Source organism: Vicia villosa, linkage group LG1 (genome assembly GCF_029867415.1).
Source record: "Vicia villosa cultivar HV-30 ecotype Madison, WI linkage group LG1, Vvil1.0, whole genome shotgun sequence".
Taxonomy (NCBI): Eukaryota; Viridiplantae; Streptophyta; class Magnoliopsida; order Fabales; family Fabaceae; genus Vicia; species Vicia villosa.
The window spans coordinates 173,549,340-173,558,611 of NC_081180.1; the positions used below are offsets into that span (position 1 = coordinate 173,549,340).

At 32.7% G+C, this 9,272-nt stretch overlaps 1 long non-coding RNA gene across 1 annotated transcript; it reads left to right on the forward strand.

The window, feature by feature from the left end:
- Nucleotides 1-1,092: 1,092 nt before the first annotated feature.
- LOC131620531 (uncharacterized) lies at nucleotides 1,093-2,334 on the forward strand. Its single transcript, XR_009289170.1, has 3 exons — nucleotides 1,093-1,144; nucleotides 1,585-1,646; nucleotides 1,748-2,334. It is a non-coding gene; the product is annotated as an uncharacterized LOC131620531 (long non-coding RNA).
- The last annotated feature ends 6,938 nt before the right edge of the window (nucleotides 2,335-9,272 follow it).

Sequence of the window (9,272 nt, forward strand, 5' to 3'; positions counted from 1 at the left end):
ATTAAAGGAAGGGGTTTCGATAACTGTGTTAAATGTTCCCAAATTTTTCCCAAGTTCAATTTCATCCCATTTTCTTCTTATTGAAATGAACTCATCCTTTTCAACCTTTTCCACTCACATATAATTTCACCCATTTTCTTTTGATTTTCCCTTTCTCCTCCACGCTTGACTCACTTGTTTCCTCCACGTCGTGTTTGATTTCATCTTTCCTGCTAGAGTCACTTTTTCCTCTTCTAATTTTTCTTTTCCATCTTTCTTTTTCTGTTAATTTTTCCGTCCTCCTTCGCGTTTGTGATTAACCTTTTTTGGTTGGTAGAGTTTTAATTTTTAAATTTCTTCTCTTTTTATCATTTCCTACATTTGTTATTGATTGTTTTTTTGTTACTTTTTTTAGGTTTTCTAAATTGGGGATTTGGGGTTTCAGTTTCCATAATTCCATAACATCCAATATGAATTAGATGCGCTATTTTATCTTTCTAATTATGTGTTGATTTTGCTTTCTCAGGTTTACTATAGTGCCAATGTGTGTTTTGCTGGGTCCTGCGAAGGTGATTAGCACATTAAATAATGGTAAGGTCTTCGGAATTCGTAACTGATGTGTACTATCAATTTATCCATATATTTTTTTCTCTATCTCCAACTCTCTGAATTTGAATGACATTTTCAATTTTTTGTAGTTTACTTTGCCTTATTTACTATGTGTTTTGTTGATTTCCAATTATGTTTGCTGTTTACTTACCAATGTAGTAATCAAACAATTTTTTTCCTATTTATTATGAATTTTGAAACCAAGAAGGAATTAGAGTGCATTTTCTGATATTTGGCTCAACCTTTGCATCTTACAATTTGGCAATTGCTTCTATTACTATTTGTTGATTGTTGTTTGGTATTTGCTTTTATTGGCTACCTAAAGTAAGGAAGGAACCTGAAGTCTATGTTGTGTAAATTCAACATTCATTAGTAATTGTCTTATTAGATTATTGATGTTTAGAAGGAAGGAAAATATAGTCTTACTAATTATTTGGTAATGTTTTCTTTATTTAGAGAAAAACAAACTATTAAATATGGAAATATTAATTGAATGAATGTGTAGGTGGCTGGAACCTAAGTCTTTGATTCTTTTTAGTCTTCAATGGAATCCCCTGTATCCTTTCTATTGATGCATTAACTGGAGGACCATTTTTCTAATGATTGACATTGTGCTCTTAATATGAAATTTGTTTAAGACAAACTCCCAAGATTTATTAATGTTTATTATGAAGAGATAGTTTATAGCAAGGGCCAAATACCATAAAGGGATTAAGTGCATTCATTTTTGGATATTTCAGAGACAAACAGTAGTCTGAGACAGACAATTCCAAATATTATATTCTGTATTATTTAGTTATTGATAATTTACTCGTACATACATGATTTTTCACTAGATTAATAAGGATAAAAGATGTGACTTTGTTAATTAATATTTTACTGCTAGTCTAGAGATGCTTGCTCAATAAATTTATTGAAAATAACTATTGTATCATTCAATTTAGTTGGTTTGATATAACTCCTACTGTTTGCTCCTAATTGTACTTTTTTCAAAAGACCGGTAAAGGTTGATCAAAAGATAGAAATGTCACAAAATCGTTATTGCAATATTGGCAACAGTAAGTATATTCTCTGCCATTATTTTCATTAGTTAAATTTAGTTCGATATTGATTTTTACTTTTTAGTATATGATATTGAAGTTGTTGTATTCTTTTATAGATGATTATGGTATATAATAGCAGCTTTTGGAAACTAAAGGTAATGGAAGCTTAAAAAGAAGAGCTAGTTATGGAGAAAAGTGGTAAAGTGGATGAGAAGAATATTTAAGGTGTCAAATTTACATTCCTTTGAAATCAATAGTATTTCTCCCTCTTTATCAAATGATGTTTTCTAGTTGCAGAATGGATATGTTTCTGTATGAGTCAAGCAAAGCACATTCGTTTCTAGATTCATTAGAAGTGTTGTTCAGTTTTTATTCTTAAATGGTTTGAATCAATGGCTAATTATTAATGTAATTCTTTTCTACATTCTCATTAGCTCTGTAATAGAATAGGCATAGTCCCTCTTTAGATAAGTGCTTTGTCTGGGTTGTTATTATTTTTTCCTAATAATATATTGAATTTTAATTTGTATTATTTCATTTAGGAATACATGTACGTTATTATTATAATTTTGTTTTTAACAAAGATTATTATGTATTTTAACGATGGGTAAAAATAATAATTATAAAAAAGATATTGGTTGACTTATGGCATGTTTCCTTATAAAATCATGTCAAAGTCAGTTGAAATAATAACAATAAAAAAGGTATGAATTTTAAATATTTTAAATAACTTTTAGAGGGGTTTAAAACCCCCGTAAAATTGGTTTCCATTCAGTGGATATTAACCTCCGCAGAAATACCAGCGTTTGCTTAAAACCTCCGCTAAATACTACGACACACGTAACTGCAGCATTTATAAAAACCGCTACAGATTATTTAGGGGAGGTTAGAAACCCCCACTAATTTCAATAAAAACCGCCGCAGGTCACTTAATTTTTTGTAGTGTATCATCCATTAACAACCAAATCAACATCGTATCATCATTATGAAAATGTAATGCAGCTGACACTGTGCAAATGCATGTGGTACCAACAGGGTATAAGCCCCATTCGCAACTTACCAATTATTAGAGGTATCAATAAGGCATAAGCCTTCTTCGCAATTTTTCCAATCCAGGCCAACGTGTTTGCCAATCCAAGCCATCGTAAAAATGCAATGTATGCGACTCCATAATGCACCATCACAAAATGCAAAAAACATCAACTAAACAACAATGAGGAATAACCTCCATCTCAATCGCCAATAATTAGTGGCAGCAACAGCATCATCATCATCGTAAAAATCTGCCATCTATAATTACATTGTTTAGGTAACATCGTCACACAAAAATGTTCATACTTCACATCATCACAAAATACCACAAAACACGAGTTTCAGAAATATTTTCAAAAAGGTTTTCAATTTAATTTCATTGGATAAGATATAATTTTAGCTTTTCGGAAGTTCAAACGGCGCATCAAACGGACACCCGAGTCAAAAGTTATGAATTTTATAAGTTTTATAAAAATATGTCAATAGCAGTGGTAACAAGGTAACGCCAGGAGCGTACCCATTTACCACCTCATATTTTCACCCCAGACCTCAAAAATACACTGCGTAACAGGGTACGTCCAGGAGTGTACTCGGTTACAGCTGTTGCAGAGGCCAAAAACCTGTAATTTTTCTGCTACAACTTTTTTCCCTCAAAACTCCAAAAAAACCCATCTTTTACATACCAAAAAGTCATTATAAGACACAAATTTTCAAGTCTAACACTAGCATCATATAATCATTCATATCTAAACACCAATTCCACCAATTTCACAAAAATCACACATAAACCATAACATCATGAACACATTCAAAAACTCAATTAATCACACAAACATGGATATAAAGTTGTGGAATTTAATTTAATCTCTACCATACCCATCATCATACAAACCATTATAGAGTAAGAATCCACCTTTACCTTGGATTGAAGGTTGCTCTAAGCTTCCAATGAAATTACCCTAGCTCTTTGTTCTTCTCTCTTTCTACCCAACAAAAAAAAGAACACCGTGCTATTGCGATGATTTATCTACAATCCATTCACAAATAATTTCAAAACAGTCGTAAAATAGGAGTCCAGTCACGATTTAAAAAGAGGAAAAAATCGTTTGAAAAAAATATTAAAAGACGGACTAGCATGACTCAGTTAAATTTTGTAAGAGATTAAGTATGAATTTTTTTCTTAGGGACTAATTTGGACTCTTCCTTTTTTGTGAGGGACTAAAATGAGTCTTTATTGGTAGTCCAGTCACAGTTCAAAAGTAAGAAAAAAACCAGTTTGAAAAAATATTAGTAGAGAGACTAACATGAGTCGGTTAAATTTTGTAAGAGATTTAATAGAGATTTTTTTTCTCAGGACTAATCTGACCTCTGCAATTTTTGTGAGGGACTAAAATGAACCTTCACTAAAAAAAATAATATTAATTTAAAATGGTAATGATACTATTTATTAATTTCTTTTTCAAGTTTAAGATTTGTTGTAGTTATTGTAGTTATGAAAAGTATCGCAAGCTCGTCATTAATAATTGATGAACCTTTAATTAGGGTGTGTGACTTCACTTTTCAGAAAGAAATTGACAAATGGTGGAAAGGGAGATATCCATCAAGGTTAGTAATGGTCCAAACCACCTTACAAATTTATGATAGATTTTCTTTGCTTAAACACATTCTTGTCACATAAGTAAAAGTTTTAGATTTTGGCTTTTGTCTAAAAATTGAAAAACAAAATTTAGTCATGGTTAGAACAAAAACTATAACCAAATGAATGTCAAAACATATTTTTTGAATTTTTGTAAGATTCACAATTTTGGGTTAAAAAAATAAAAGTGTCAAACGCAAAAAAAATATAAGCACGATGATTATTCAAATATATATATTAAATGTTTAACCATTTTGTTTGAAGTGACTTTGAGGATTATTTGTCAAGAATAAAGCCTGTAGTTCTCAACTTCATAAGTAAAAAAAATTATGTCAGATCGGCACATGCATATGTTTCTCTCATATTCACCCATACACAAAAACATATAATGTTTTATGTGTCGGTCTTCTAGATATAATCTTGGACACGCCTCCTAGATAATGTTAAAGACTTTATCCATCTCCTATAAATCCCATATGGTGATCCCATCATTAAGATATAACGCATGAAAAAGATGTGTACAATTGTCTTTGATATTCTAAATAAGAGGATGGAATACAAGAGCAAAAACTAATGGCTTCAACGACTCTCCTTGTTACACTTCTGGCCATAAGTTAGCTAGTGGAGTAATTGCCATAAAATTTATCTTGTCAGATGAGAAATTTCCCCACATAAGGCATCTAAAATGTGTTGAATCACAAATCATCTCTGCCATACGATATTCCTTTGAAAAACGAATTAATGCACTCGAGAATATTGTCTAATTCAATAACATGAGGAGTTTCAGTGAACATGATGGTCGATATGGAGGGAGTGTTGGAAATTATTAATAATTAATAATATTTAATCACCATGGGTGTGTTTCAAAATGACAAGAAAATATCTATGTGAAGTTTGTATTTTGAATATGAAAATAGGCAACACTTCACGAAGTGTTCCAATAGGAAGTTTGTAATTTGAATCATAAATAGGCAACACTTCGTGAAGTGTTGCAGAATGTGAAACAATACAACCTTTGAGAACTATTGTTATAGGTGAAACAGTGCAACAGTTGAAAACTGTTGCTGTAGGCGAAATGTTGAAGCTGGCATAGCAGAAAGCAACAAAAGATTTGGAAATATTTATTAGGGAATTATCGTGTCCACAGAGATGGTGGAATGCCATTCAATAGTTTATATGGTTCCAAGCTTGGGTTTGAATGTTCAAAAGGTAAAAAGATATAGACAGGAAAAAATAAACATATTCTTAGGAGATAAATAACTTACCAGGCATGAAAATATACTCACTCGTCACAAACTTAAACTTATCGATCAGTTGCACTCAACCTACGATACTCGTCATTACCATCACGTGTCTCTCACATTAGCCTCCATCTCTGGAGCACCTAAGAGACAACTCACAACCGAGGTTATCTCTAACGCAAAGCTGCCAGAACATCCGTATTCTCGCGCCGGCGATCTCTCACGCGCCACTCAAACACGAAAGCATTAAGCTTCAACACACAAGTGATTGCCAGCTCTAAATCGATCTATAGAGTTTAGAAACTAACATAAATCTACCCCTAATATGAATCTGTGAAGTTTATCTCTAAAGCAACACAAATCCCAAACATAAATGCAAAAAGATTAAGGAAGATAACAATAACGATTCGTAAAGCATGTTTTATACAACGCCATGAACGATCAATATACATAAGTTTTGAGTAAATATACAAATAAAACCCAACACAAAAGAAATACACAAAGAAGAGAAGAGATAAACCAAACATCTCACGGGTTGTCAACTCCGATTGATGAGAAATCCACCTCCGATCATCCAAGTGCATGACCCAATGTTGTTTTCTAAGCTAATCCTAATCTAAGAATGAAGGTGATGAATTTGGGACCAAAAAATCCCCAAACCCATAACCCTTAAATGTTACAATGAAAGAATATAAAGAGAAATTTACACAGGCTCGCTAAGCGAGCTGCACTTATTACACAAAATATATAGTACAGTAAAGGTAATCTTGCTTAGCGAGATGACTTCGCTATGCGAGCTCTGAAAACTCTGCATCTCTATTTTTAGTTCATGGAAGCGCACTTGGAGTCCGCTTAGCGAGCTTCTGCAGAATTTCCATTTTATTGTGCCAAAACTGCGAAATCGAAGTCGTGCCTTCGATACTTAATTCTTCGAGGCTCCGATATGCATACATACCTATAAAACAAAGGAAAAACTATCAAACAGTACACAAAACGAATGAAAACTCAAGTATACTAATATATACACAAAATTTGGAGTTTTATTACAAAATCTATAAGAATAGAATCGATAAGTGCCACAAATATATACTCAAAATAATGACATTTTGATACTTATCAAACTCCCTAACTTGAAACTTTGTTTGTCCTCAAACAATGTCAAATAAATGAAAGAATCAAAAGTAATAAACCAAATGATCGTGAGTCAACAAGTTTCAAAAACCAAAAACAAATGTATGGCTTAACACAAAAACATATAAACAAAGTATTTACTTACCACTATCCTACAACGACAACATGTAAATGAAACGAATCCTAAGTACAAAAATCATGTAAAACATTCTAAAACAATACAAGTTCACATCATGAGTCACGCCTAGTAAATATTCATCAATGGATGAAGAACACACAAAGGTGAAGGACTTTTAACACTCATCCAACAATCTTGCAAACAAAAGATTAAATTATGCATTCGTCCAAAAATCACATTGAAATTACAAAAGCAAGAATCACAAGGACTTTTCAAGGTTGTAATGCGGCTTGGTTAACAAACAATGGATAAGTCCTAAGTCTAATCGAAACAAAAAATTGCCTAAACCTAAGGGAGTGATCAATCCACAAAGTTTCACGCAACAAAATCTTGATTAAACTTCTTCCTTAACCATAAGTTTCTCAAACCAATCACAATACTTATTAGCACAATCATTCGCTTCTCTTTCTTTTTGTTTTTCAAAACTTTTTCACATTTTTTTCTTTCTTTTTCTTTTCTTTCTTTTTCACATTTTTTTCTTCTTTTCAACCTCATAGAAACTAACCACAAGTGCACAATCATTTTTCTCCCCAACTTGAATTTAACCACATCATAATATGAATACTCTCTACTTTCTAAGGCAAGGTAAAAATTCATACAAAAAATATGGTTGAGGGTTCAAGAAAAAAAAGAATCAACATCCAAGCAAAAATGAGAACCAAACACTCATAGACAAGCATTTAGCAAAAACAACAAGGACATTGACAAAAAGCTCAAAACGGTTAACAAATGCTCACTCACTCACAAGGTAAATTGACTATTTGGCTAAGGTGGTTGTGCTCAAAATGAAACAAAATGCCTTGATCCTTTTCATGCTTTAATAAAATCAACATAAACAAAAGATTAAGCATAATAAAATCAAGTTAAAACAAAGATTGTGGCCTCCAGCATATATGAACAATGGAAAGCTTCCTCACATTTATGGTTTGGGAACTAAAGTGATTTAGTCAACAAGTAAGTAATGCAAAAGAATGAATGACATTATAATTGTATAGATGAAAAGTTTCCTAAACATGCTATGTTATAGAAAGCGACAAATGAGTACCTTGAATGATACGACTTCAAAAATAATATCCTACCATACATCTGCAAGTTGAAATACTCAAGCTTTGGAGAATCACCTAAAAATCATCGATTACTGGACCAAAATTTGAGTTCAAACAACCAACAAAAGAATTAGAAAAACAAAACTATTATATACTACTAATTAGCCTTGGTGAAAGTGGGAAAAAGGAGTGAAACAAGTGGAATAGGAATCCCATAGGTGCAAAGCCAGAAAACTGAATTTTTATGTGCTTGCTAAGCGATGACAGTAAAACTCAGAAAAACCAGAACAGAATCTGGTGTTCCAGCCATCTCCACTTCACCTAAATATCTCATAAACATAAAAATAATCAAAACTTAAAACTGTTGGGGTGCCTCCCAACAAGCGCGACGCCTTTATTGTATTAGTGTCCAAAAAATAACTTCCTCACGATGCCATGGTAACGTCTTACCGCACAACCCACAAGCAAGTGTCCTAACCAAACACTCAAAAAATGTTACGAGTACAACTATATACAGCGATTATACGAACATGAAAGAAAACAGAAGTATACAAATATGTACACAAACAAACACACACACACACACACACACACACACACTTATTATACAAAAAGAGAAAAGTTGGTGAATGTTGGATACGCAAGTTGAAAAGTGAAGATTTGTAATTAAAGAGCTAATCCGAGATCAACATGTTTCACCACATTCACCAATAAAAGTATACTTATATGTAACATATACAAGTTAACCTATATGGTGAACATAAACAAGTAAACATGTACAAGCGAGAATTTACAAGTAAACATGTACAATATATACGATATATACACAACTCAAAACCACGGAAACTATTATGATACAATTCTAACAACCATCCCCGACAACGCCGCCATTTTGTTGAAGCAAGCATAGCGGCAAACAACAAAAGATTTGAAAGTATTTATCAGGGAATTATCTTGTCCACAGAGATGGTGGAATGCCATTCAACAGTTTATATGGTTTCGAGTTTGGGTTTGAATGTTCAAAAGGTAAAAAGATATAGACATGAAAAAATAAACACGTTCTTAGGAGAGAAATAACTTATCAGGCATGCAAATATACTCACCCGTCACAAACTTAAACTTATCGATCAGTTGCACTCAACCTACGATACTCGTCATTACCATCACGTGTCTCACACATCAGCGTCCATCTCTGGAGCACCTATGAGACAACTCACAACCGAGGTTATCTCTAACGCAAAGCTGCGAGAACATCTGTATTCTCGCGTCAGCGATCTCTCGTGTGCCGCTCAAACACAAAAGCATTAAGCTTCAACACACAAGTGATTGTCAGTTATAAATCTATCTCTAGAGTTTAGAAACTAACACAAATCTATC